Source organism: Sminthopsis crassicaudata, chromosome 2, assembly GCF_048593235.1.
Source record: "Sminthopsis crassicaudata isolate SCR6 chromosome 2, ASM4859323v1, whole genome shotgun sequence".
Lineage (NCBI taxonomy): Eukaryota > Metazoa > Chordata > Mammalia > Dasyuromorphia > Dasyuridae > Sminthopsis > Sminthopsis crassicaudata.
Genome location: NC_133618.1, coordinates 91,469,256 through 91,481,540, shown reverse-complemented (window position 1 = coordinate 91,481,540; position 12,285 = coordinate 91,469,256).

Here is a 12,285-nt window from a genome sequence, read left to right as displayed (position 1 = left end):
TCTTTATTTGGCTTCCAGATTTGAAAGAACTCTAGTTCTGAACTTTCCAGGGAGAGATCCACAAAGGGAGAAGACTCAGAGGAAGAGCTGACATGCAAAAGAGATAGCACTTGGATCATGCTTTTTTTCATGCTATGCTAATTCCCCTCCACCATACTTAGAATAAACTTCATAGCCTAGTTATTAAAATTTCTTTTTCTTCAAGGCCTAACCTGAATATCACTTCCTCCATGAAGCCTTCACTTTCTCCTTCAGCTGGAATCCATCTGTTTCTCATCACGTTTCTCCCACTATCTTTTTTGCATTTATCCATTTCTTCAGGAAGCTTTTCCAGCCCCATCCCCTCCTCATCCTACTGCTAGTGTCTTCCCCTCTCAAATTGTCTTTCATCTTTTCTGCATATATCTTGTACCTACCTATTTAGTTACATGTTACCTTTAGAATGAAAGGTTCTTGAGTACAATTTTTTTTTTTTTTTTAGCCCCAGGATTTAACACCATGCCTAATACATTGTAATTACTTAATTAATGCTGTTGATTGACTTAAAGTCCTATGCACATATGAGTTGTAATTATTGTGTAGTTGATCATTCATAGATGTTTATTGAATACTGGATCATCATTAGTGTGGTTTTTACTCTGTAATCCTGGCCAAAAAAAAAATGAAGTGGCTTTCATTTTATTTTCTCTCACACAAACCAGCCAGCTCCACCAAAACCCCTACTTCAACTATTGTCTGCATAGAAAGCCACCAGGATCAATTCTCAATTGTTTTATTTATTACAAAACAATTGATGGAGACAGTCCAAGTAGAATCATGAGTAAAGCACAGTCTGTTTTCAGCATCATGTAGTGAAAAGATCACTGACTTTGGAATCAGAATTTGAGTTTTTTTCTAGGTTGAATTCTAGCTCTGCTATCTTGTTTGACCTAAAACAAGTCAATTATTTGAAGAAGTTGATTTGGCTTTATGAATCTATCTAGTGATCTCTCAAATACCCTGATTCAATCTTACTTTACCCCCAGGACAACTTAGGAAAATTGCAAACATGCATTAAGCATGTTTAACTCTATTGTTATATGGTTTTTGATTAATCCTATCTTGTCCTAAGAAGAATGAATTGGGAAATAATTGGGGCATCAGACCAGTGGCCCTTTAAACGTGAAGATGAGGAAATGCCTGATAATAATGTCAAATAATAAGGATATAAGGGTTGAGTTCTAGCTTTAGTAACTTATGTGAAATAGGGTTTATGTTGATCACATCTGTGTGGCTAAGAAATTAAGCATCTGTATAGAGATGCTTCATTACAAGTTTTATGCCCTATGTATTTGGAAATAATTGCCAAAAAGGAAAAATTCCAAGTTTGCTATCTCATTGCTAGAGCTAAGCTCTTCATAAGATAGCTTGAACCCATCATTCACTCATCTTACACCTTACAGAATCAAGAATTTCAGAGTTGAAAGAGATTTTTCAAGAATTTCCCACTTTTTAAATCTTCAACATAAAGAAGAGCCAACTCACTTCCAGTTGATCAATGATGGACAGAGGTAGCTACACCCAGAGAAGAAACACTGGGAAATGAATGTAAATTGTTAGCACTAATATCTGTCTGCCCAGGTTACATGTACCTTCGGAATCTAATGCTTATTGTGCAACAAGAAAAGGTTATATTGTAACACAAGTAAAATGTATGGGATTGCCTGTCATCGGGGGTAGGGAGTAGAGGGAGGGGGGGATAATTTGGAAAAATGAATACAAGGGATAATATTATAAAAAATATATAATAAAAAAATTATTTAAAAATAAATAAATAAATAAATAAAGTGGAATGTTCTGAAAAAAAAAAAAAAGAAAAAAAGAATTTTCCACTTTTTTAAAGTCATAGATCCCCTAAATGACTAGCTGGGGAAGCCTCTGGATTTCACCTCAGAATAAAATTTTTAAATGTATAAAATAAATATATAGGATTATAAATGAAAGCAATTATATTGAATTACAATTATCAAAAGATTTTTTTTAAAAAAACAAGTTCATAAACCTCAGCTAAGAATCCCTGAACTAGTGCATTTTACAGTTTGAGGAAGGAAAGTCTTATTCTTTTACTTTTTCTCTTTCTCCTCCTTCTTCCAACTGCTATCACTACTATCCAACTAGTAGCTTCCAACTACTATCACTATTACCACTTGCTGCTATTACTATTACTACTATTCAAAGACTGGTGAAGTTAAATAACGAGGGGAGGACAGCTTAAATGTTGAGAATGAAGATGAGCAGAAAATTACAAAGTATTATAGAAAGTCTCTAAGAATTGCAAAGAGCTAGTTCAAAGAAGTCAGTGTATCATTTGTAGAGTAGGAAAGAATAACAAAAAGAAACAGGTCAATTTGTGCTTTTGGTAGATAACGGTCTTAATGGTAGATAATGGTTTAACATGTCAACTTTCTTTGACCTCAATACATCTGCTATGTTAGAATAATGTTAATATTTTCTTTTGGACTAATTTGTTGATATTTTTTCATTCAGTCTTGTGCTCCTGGGTTTTAATATAATTGTATAACCCCATTTCTTCAAAAAACTATTAAAAAAAAGTCAGAAGTAAAGGAAGAAATTAACTGTTGAATGGTCTTGGAAAACTGCTGCTTGTTAAAGAAAAAAGGACTCATTTGTACAAAAATATTATGGCAGTTCTTTTTATGGTGACTAAGAGTTGGAAAAGGAGGGGATATCCATCAATTAGGGAATGATTGAACAAGTTGTATATATTTTTAATGGATTGTACTGTATGTTTATAATGGAATACTATTGTTCTATAAGAAATGACAAGCAGAATGACTTCAGAAAAACATGAAAAGAATTACACAAACTGATACAAAATAGAGAAGAACTAGGAGAACATTGTATACAATAACAATAATACTATGAAAAGAATTACACAAACTGATACAAAATAGAGAAGAACTAGAAGAACATTGTATACAATAACAATAATACTATACAATGATCAGTTGTGAATGGACAATTCTAAAGGACTTATAATGAAAAATGTTATCCAGAGAAAGAACTGATGGAATCTGAATGCAAATTGAAATATATCACTTCTCACTTTCTTTTTTGTTGTTGTTGCTGTTATTCTATGTCTTCTTTCATAATATGACTAATGTGGAAATGTTTTGTATGATAATCTAAATCAAATTGTTTACTGTCTTAGGGAGAGAGTAAGGAGGGAGAGAATTTGGAACTCTAATTTTATTCTTTAAATTGAATGTTAAAAATTGTTTTCACATGTAATTGGGAGAAAAACAAAATAAATATTTTAAAAAAGAAGTGCTGCTTGTTAATTGTTGCTGTGCATGGTATTATCTGAATGTGAGTTTTTAACTTTCAAATACATATATTAATGACTACTAGGACAAGTATGGCCTCATAAAGGCCCTTCAAAACTCTATGCATCAAGTAACAAATTACTGACAATTAGAAAAGCCAGAGAAGTGCTCAGCAACCATGTTCTCTTAAATACCTCACACTTTCCCCCTACAGATCTTGTTTACTATATCAATATCAGACTCTGTTTTTAAGAAAATAGGAAGAGTAAATTTCATCCATGCCTTTAGGGTTCTTAAAAATTGAATTAATGATATTTAACATGTATTGGTCAACCTGCCATCTGGGGGAGAGAATGGGAGGAAGGAGAGGAAAAATTGGAACCACAGGTTTGGCAATTGTCAATGCTGTAAAGTTACCCATGCATATATCTGGTAAATAAAAAGCTGTAATAAAAAAAATTGAGTTAATGAAGTAGGAACTAATGATACTTAGCAGAGTCCACATCAAAAGAGACTGATATATACTGTAGATTGTAAGCACCTAGAAGGCAAGAACCATTTCCCCACCACTGTCAAATGATTCCATTTTTATATGTGGGTACTTCATTCAACAGTATTCAGCAACAAATATTTAATAAAATCTCCTTATGTACTGTGTTGGGAGCAGAGAGATAAGGTGCAGACTAAACCATTTTAATTAAATAATATAAATAACTAAATAATAAATATATTAACTAAAACATAAAATAGAACATAATAAAGAAGTAACATGAGCAAATAGGGCTATGAAAAATTCAAGCATGAATGGAGAAATCTTTACTGAGGAAATGGGATTATAAAAATTCCTAATGAAAGAGAGGTATTGGAGACTGATACTGGATTTGTCTAAGACTGAGTTCAAATTCTGTCTGCCACCTGTGTAGGCTCCATTAAGTCATTTGACAACCTTAGGTACTCAATTTTTTCATGTATGAAATAAGAGTGTTAGAATAGGTAATCCATAAGGTCTCTTGTAGCTCTATAATCCTATGTGTGTTAATTCTATCTCTCCAACTAGACAGACGGTCCTTATTTTCAGAGACTTATTTTCATCTCTTCCAGCCATTTGGGGTTATAAGAAAAATTTCACAGAAAAATAGAGCTGGCAAATCCTTAAAGCAATAGATTTTTATTATAAGACATTTAATATATTCAAAAGAAAGCATAAGGAGATGCTCAGTAGTGGGAACACAGAACCAACAAGGGAAAGAAAAAACCTGAGCAGCATATAGATTTCCAGGAATGCTCATCAGCTGAAACCTATATAGCTAGGCAAGAACAACTCAATGGAGCATCCAAGTGCCATGAATTTCAGCACATTGGTTTCCTATTTCAAGAAAATTGCAAGAGTTGGTCTTACTGGGATAAGTATGAAAGTTAAGAAAAGTCAGACTGACATAAATGACTAGAAAAGCCCCACTAAACCAGGATTTTGGACTATGAATTTTCTAGTTAGTTTTTTAAAAATAGTGGTATCTTGTTTTTATGTAGAGAGAGCTTTGTAAACTCTAGTTATCAGCATCAGCAGCATCATTCTATCCCTTCTTCCTCTCTGAGAACCATCTCTTATAATAAAGACTTAAAAAAAAGAATAAGAAAAAGTTAAACAATATTTACCAACATACTGAAAAAGTTTGACATTATAAGCAGGTCACATTTATGGCTTCCCACCTCTGCAAAGAATGGGAGGAAAAGTGTCTTCTCATATTTCTTTTTAAAGCCTGGCTTTCATTATTACAGTTATATAATATTCAATTTGTATTGTTTTGTTATTTTTCTTGTTTCCATTTTCATTTCTGTAGTCATTATATATATTATATTCCTGATTTAGCTTACTGCACTTTGTAACAGTTTGGATAAATCTTTCCATAAGTCTCTTGTATTCATCATTTCAAATAAGCATATTTTTTTATGTTACTAAACTGTCACAATTTGTTTAATCATTCCTTTATCAGTGGATATCTACTTTGCTTTTGGTTCTTTGTTACCACAAAGATGCTGCTATGGGTATTTTCATCACTTTCTGACATAATTTCAAATTGCTTCTCAGAATGGTTGTACTTAGTCACAGTTCCACCAACAAATGGCATGAGTATGCTTATCTCCACAATCTTTTTCCAAAATTGGCTATCCCTAGCTTTTGTCATCTTTGTCAATTTGTGGAGTATGAAGAGAAATCCCAGGATTTTTTTCATTAGTATTTATCTTATTATGAGTGAATTGGGGCATTCTTTCAATTGATTTCCAAAAATCTGTAATTCATTTTAGTACTGTTTCCTTCACATTCCCTTATCACTTCTCTACTAGGCAATGAATATTGCTTTGCTATTTTTTGGTTTTCTTATCTTAGATATGAAACTCCTGTATCAAAGATATTTGATACAAATTTTTTCCCCAGCCAACTTCTTCCTCTCAGCCTATTCGCATTAATTTTGTTCATGTAAAAGCTTTATAGTTTTGCATAATTGGCATTATCTTTTATCTTTATTCATTCCTTATACTGACAGTGGACATAGATTGATCTGCATACAATGAACATGGATAATTCATATTCTCCTTCAAAAAGGAAAATCTTATGAAAACATTCAGGCTTAGACCCAGATTATATTTGCATAGATTGAGGCAGATTAAATAGAGCAGAACCAGAACAATTTAAACAACTACAATCACATTGTATAGACATACAACTATGAAAAACTGAAGAACTCTGTCAATGCAATGACCAGCCAAGATTCTAGAGGAATAGACAAAACATATTCTGCTTTGGGATATTCTCTCAAAAAACTTATATTCTTTTAGGAAAATACAACACATACATAGGAAAATAATTTTTGGAGGGTGGGAAAAGATATTAGTAATTGAAGGATCAAGATAGGTTTTTTATAGGAAGTAGAACATGAAATGAGCCTAGAAAGAAGCTAGAGATTCAATGAAACAGAGATAAATTGAGTGTATATTAATGTAGTGCCTAATAATCTTTTTACGTGCATAATACATCTTTTATCTTTATATTTTTTCCAGGTATTTTGGATAGCCCGTAGAAAGCATGGTGATAGCTGACACACGCTCCCTAATATGATTAAATTATAGGCTATAAGAACCAGGTTAACAAAGAACATGTACCTTTTATACTTGTAGTGGAAATAGTCAAATTTGTCAGCTTGATAGGTCCACAAAGAAGAGCTCTTTGAAACTAAGATAATTGTTCATTATAAACTGAGAAGGCTATTTCCTTCTTTAGACTGATCTTTTGTGTTGGTCTTAAAAGGTCACAAAATCTACTCCCTATATCATGTTATCAACAAGACTTGACAACTTTCTCTTTAGACTGTTTCCAACAAAGTTTCATTGTCTAATTTGAACGTAAATTCTCAGAATAGTGGAGATACTTAAATTCAAGTGGAAGAACAAACAACTTTAAATTTCTTTAATATTTTTATTTTCCCCACTTATATGTAAAACAATTTTAACATTTGTTTTTAAAATTTTGAGTTCCAAATTTTCTCCCTTCCTCCCCCATCATCACTCCTCCACACTCTGTTAAGACCCATGTGAAGTTATGCAAAACATTTCCCTAAAACTCATGTGACAAAAGAAAACATAGTTCTCTCTGTTATGGGCTAGAACTCTAAACTTGAAACAAGGATTCTTACAAGGTGTTAAGTCAGTGGAATTGATGAGACAATGGTTATCTAGTTTAGCATAGTGATTAATAGTTCTCTAAGTTCAGTATCATTGATTTAATCTTACAATAAATAATGGTTTCCTAGTGATATAATGATTGGTTTATACTCACTGTAGCGCATATAAGCTGGGAGCCTCAACTAAATTCAAAGAGGCAGAGAAGACAAGAGAACTGGAGGCAGGAGTTTAAGCTCTCAGAACCAAAGAGAAAGATTCATTTGATCTTCAGTCAAGCTCTTGGGGGACTGAGAGGCTCAGAGAGCGAGCTACAGAAGACAGGCAGACTGGAGGCACAAGCCATTTGTTCTCAGATTCACTCATGTCATCTCACACCACCTTGGTGGCAGACTCTCCTCCTGCATTTTTCCACTGAGATCAAGGCTGGTCTGAAAGGCTCTCCAGAAAGCAGCCCAGCCCCAGGAAGGAGATAATAAAGAATCTGAACTTTTAACACTTGGCTACTCTTGTGGTGATTACTCAGACTGAAAAGAAGGCTGCTCCCAAAGATCCCAAGAAAACCGAATCAGAGAACATTACATCTTCCCCCCCCCCCCCATAAAAACCCTCAAGAAAAATAAAGTTTAAAAAATATGTAAAAAAAAAAAGTATGAATTTTAAAAATCCAAATGTTTCACTTTTTCATTATCTACCAGTCTTCTCTTCAATCATATAGTAAAACATTACTAATTAAGATATGGGGAGATAATGATGTCTGAATTCCAATATGCAGAAACAAACTCTCAAAACAGTGCCTGATTCATTTGTTGTTGTTTAGTTATTCATTCATGAATGACTTTTTGTGATTCCCATCAACTGTAATATTCTCGGCCCTTCTTTCTTTCACTATTTCTTAAAGTCTGTCCAACTTCAAGTTCATTGTTTCCATGATATTATCTATCCTCTTTCACCTTTTGCCTTCAATCTTTCCCAACATGAGGGGCTTTTCCAAAGAGTCCTATCTTCTCATTATGTGGCTAAAATACCAGCTTCAATAATTCACCTTTCACTGAATAACCTGATTTAATTTTTAAAGTATTGACTGATTTGATCTCCTTGTTGACTAAAAGAATCAAAATTCTCCAGGACCACAGTTATAAAATGTTGATTCTGAAATGCACATCTTTCCTTATATTCAATTCTCACTGCCATATTGCTACTGGAAAAAAAAATATAGCTTTGATTATAAAGACTTTTGTTGGCAAAGTAATGTCTCTGCTTTTTAGTACACTGTCTATTTTTGCCATAGCTTTATTTCTAAGAAGCAAGCATCTTTTAATTTCATGGCTGCAATCATTATCTGCAGTGAATATAAAATCTGACACTGCTTCCATTTCTTCTCCCCTTTTTTGCCAGGAAGTGATAGGGCCAGATGTCAAAGTCTTTAGGTATTTTTTTTTTTTTTTAATGTTAAGCTTCAAGCTGGCTTTTATAATCTCCTCTTTCACCTTCAGTAAAAGATTTTTTAGTTCCATCAGAGTGGAACTAACATTTACATATCTGAAATTGTTGATATTTCTTCCAACAACCTTAATTCCAGCTTTTGATTCATCCAGCTTGGCATTTCATATGTTGTACTCTGCATATGTTAAATAAATAGTATGACAGTATACAGCTTTGTTATATTCCTTTTACACTCAAGTTAATCAGTAGTTCCCATGTTTGGTTCTAACTGTTGCTTCTTGGCCAGAATACAGGTTCCTTAGAAGATAAGTTAGATTATATGGTAGTTCCATCTCTTTGAGGATTTGCCATATTTGATTATGATTCACACATTCAGAGGCTTTAGTATAGGCAATGAAGCAGAAGTAAGTGTTTTTCTGGAACTCCCTTCCCTTCTCCATAATCTAGTGAATGCTGGCAATTTGATCTCTAGCTCCTCTGTCTCCTTCAAAAACTAGCCTGCTGTTCTGGTAATTTTTAGTTCACATATTGTTAAAGCCTACCTTGCAGAATCTAAACATTATCTTGCTAATAGTAAAATGAACACAGTTGTTCAGTAATTCAAACATTCCTTGATATTTCCTTTCTTTAGAATTGTTAGAATTCTCCACTATAATCCATCCATCTTGGGGAACTTTGAACAACATAGTTCATAGTTTCATTGATCTATGTCAACTCCTCCAATAGAACAAGGTAGTGATGGGATGAGGTAGGAGGAACATAGTAGGCAATCATAAATGCTTGTTGACTAATTCTAAATAAAACAAACTAAGGCAAACATAGTGAATATGTGGAATGAGTTGTAATGAGTATGTGGGAAATATAGCCTAACACTTCCTTTTTATGATATTGTTTCTATTGTCAATTTATTCTACCAATTCTTTCCTATACAGGGCAAAGACAAACTTTAGATAAATTCATGCTTAAACGACTACATATTCCAAACATAGACATGCAGATTAATAAGGTGTGTTTAACTACTTCCAACGAGCCAAACAATGAACATTTATTTCATGCCTACTTAATATACCTGGTACTTCCTAAACACTTCTTGGCCCTTGAAATAACTCCTCTTAAGCAATGTCCTTAAGAATTCAGCTTTATATCGTTCCTTTTCTTCTGTCCTCAAATGAGCAATATTTTTACCTAAGAAATTTTCCACACATGCTTATCTTTAGACTTGCAATAGTTTATGCATTATCAATTTGCCTGTCTATAACAACCTGAATTAAAAGAAAACCACATAAAAGTCGTTTCTCCTGAAAAAGATGGGGAGAGAGGAAATGAAGAGTATTTTTCTTCAATTGACCCAAAACAAAATAGAAATGTAAACCTTTCTTTGATCAGAATTAAAGTAATTACAGTAATTAAATTATTATGTATGTATATATATATATATATAGTATTAGAATTATAGTAATTAAAAACTGTACCTGGTGCAAGTTCCGCTAGGGAGAAGAGTATGTGGCTGTCCATCAATGAGAGAAAATAGTGTAGTATTTCAGAGGATATTAAAATCTTAGATGCATTTGCACTAGGAGGTGGTGACCTGTTATTCAGGGTCTTAGCCCCTCACCCAAATACAGTTTGAAGGAATAAGATAGTTCTACCATAATGGCAAGTCCCTGAAGTAGGGGTGGCAGTGGCCATAGATTTCTGCGTTGGTCTCTAGAGTACCTTGAAGCAATCTAACTAATGCCTGTTCTTTAAGGAAGAAGCCCCAACACACACACACACACACACACACACAAAGGATGTTAGAAACCTGGGATGAAGATTCTTTCATTCTTTACCATTTATGGGTTTGTCTCTGATCAATAGGCTTGTTTCTCTCAAAACTTGCCACTGCCAATCTATTCTTAATAGACACACATGTTGTATTTATCCTTTGCTTAGGCAAGATAAAAATCACTCAAACTCAGCAATGGAGCTTGGAATCTGCAATAATTGAAATGCTTTATTCTCAACTTTGAAATGAATGACACTCAGACATATATGGAAGCCTTTTAATTCACAGTAAAAACAATGTTACTGAAATTGGAAACATCAGTACCACAAATGCTCTCAAGCAGCTTTTAAAAGGAAGTGACTTATATATGTCTCTCAGCTTATATGTTCAAGTAAAAGCAGAGCCATATATATTAATAAGGACTGCCTCCATAACAGCTTGTCAATGGGATTTTAGGAAAGTCTTTTCATTTTCACTGCTTTTATTCACCATGAGGTGAATACTACTAAGTTACATACTTTATATGGCATCACAGCTTTTGAAATGGAGCATTAATTGGAAGCAATTATCCAATTATACCGTACACTGGACTGTTTACCAATGTCGGGGTGGGGGAACATTTAACAAATGTTTATTACAGAATTGTGGCATAATGAATCTGCTACTTGACATTGCAATCTCATTGATATCACTGTCTTAATATTTGGAATCTTCAAAGACGGTAATATAAGCTCTCATCACATAAAAACTGGTCTATCATATAATTTAGAAGACAGCAAAATGTACAGCACAACATAATTTTTTTTCTGAAGATAGTTTTATTAATAACCTTCCTGAAGCTTATCAGATTTTAACATTGGACTCTTTTGGTGTTAATACATTGACAGACATTTTGGTTATCAATGTCTTTTATTTTCTTTTTTTTTTTTATTCATTTTTCCAAATTATCCCCTCCCTCCCTCCACTCCCTCCCCCCGATGGCAGGTAATCCCATACATTTTACATGTACAACATAATTTTTTTGGGATGTGAGGCAATTGGAGTTAAGTGACTTGCCTAGGGTCACTTGTTGTCTAAGGCCAGATATAAATTCAAATCCTCTAGAATCCAGAGCTGGTGCTCTATTCACTGCTCCCTCTAGCTGCCCCATAATATAATTTAGAAAACAAAACAAACAAACAAACAAACAACCCAACATATTTATTCTTTAACCAGAAAGAGTTTTCCAATTACTTTTTCTGGTACTTTTTTAAACTTCCAAATGATGTGTATTTATTAACACTGGAATCTTTCACCAGTATCCAGAGTGTTGATCCTATGGGATCATGTTATACTAGTGTTCTTTTAAATATTTTGGTAACTAAACTTCCTTGAATGGACTACACAAAGAACTTGCTTTATAAGGAAGTTGTAAGCTCCTTGAAGACAGGAACTGATTTTTGCCTCTTTTTATATCCCCACTGCTTATTATGATAAGCAATGTGTCTGGCATATTATAGGCACTTCAATAAGCAATAAGTGCTTATTGAATGAATACAAGTTCTCGGTGTAGTTGTGTTCTGCTTGTATTCATTTAGTTTCTCAAGTGAAAAATAGTAATCTGAAGCTTCAAAAATACTTGGGACATAATGCTTTGCTGTAACTAATTCTGATTTGAGACAAAAGAATGAAGCTGAAGACATCCTTTAAAACCTGAAAAGGGGTCTGTGTATGTGAATGTGTGTGTATATATGTTTTAATTGGGAAGTACAACCCCACTTAACCCTTGCCATATTCTATAAAGAGTCATTGGATAGATATTGCATATGTAGAAATTGTAGAATTGTATATTAAAACTGTTCAAAGAAGTCAAGGTTACTCAGTCTGCTTTTGATCAACATTAAAGAAACAAAACAAAGAACCCAAATGCCTTGCTACAAAATCCTGAATTACTTTATTTGGCACTCCCTACACAAAGACAGAATTCCATTATTCAATATGATGTCACCTTTATCCAATCATAACCTGTCTTTTAAAAGCAGGAGGGTAACAAAGTCCCCAGAGACGATGTGAGTGACAGCGGCAGGC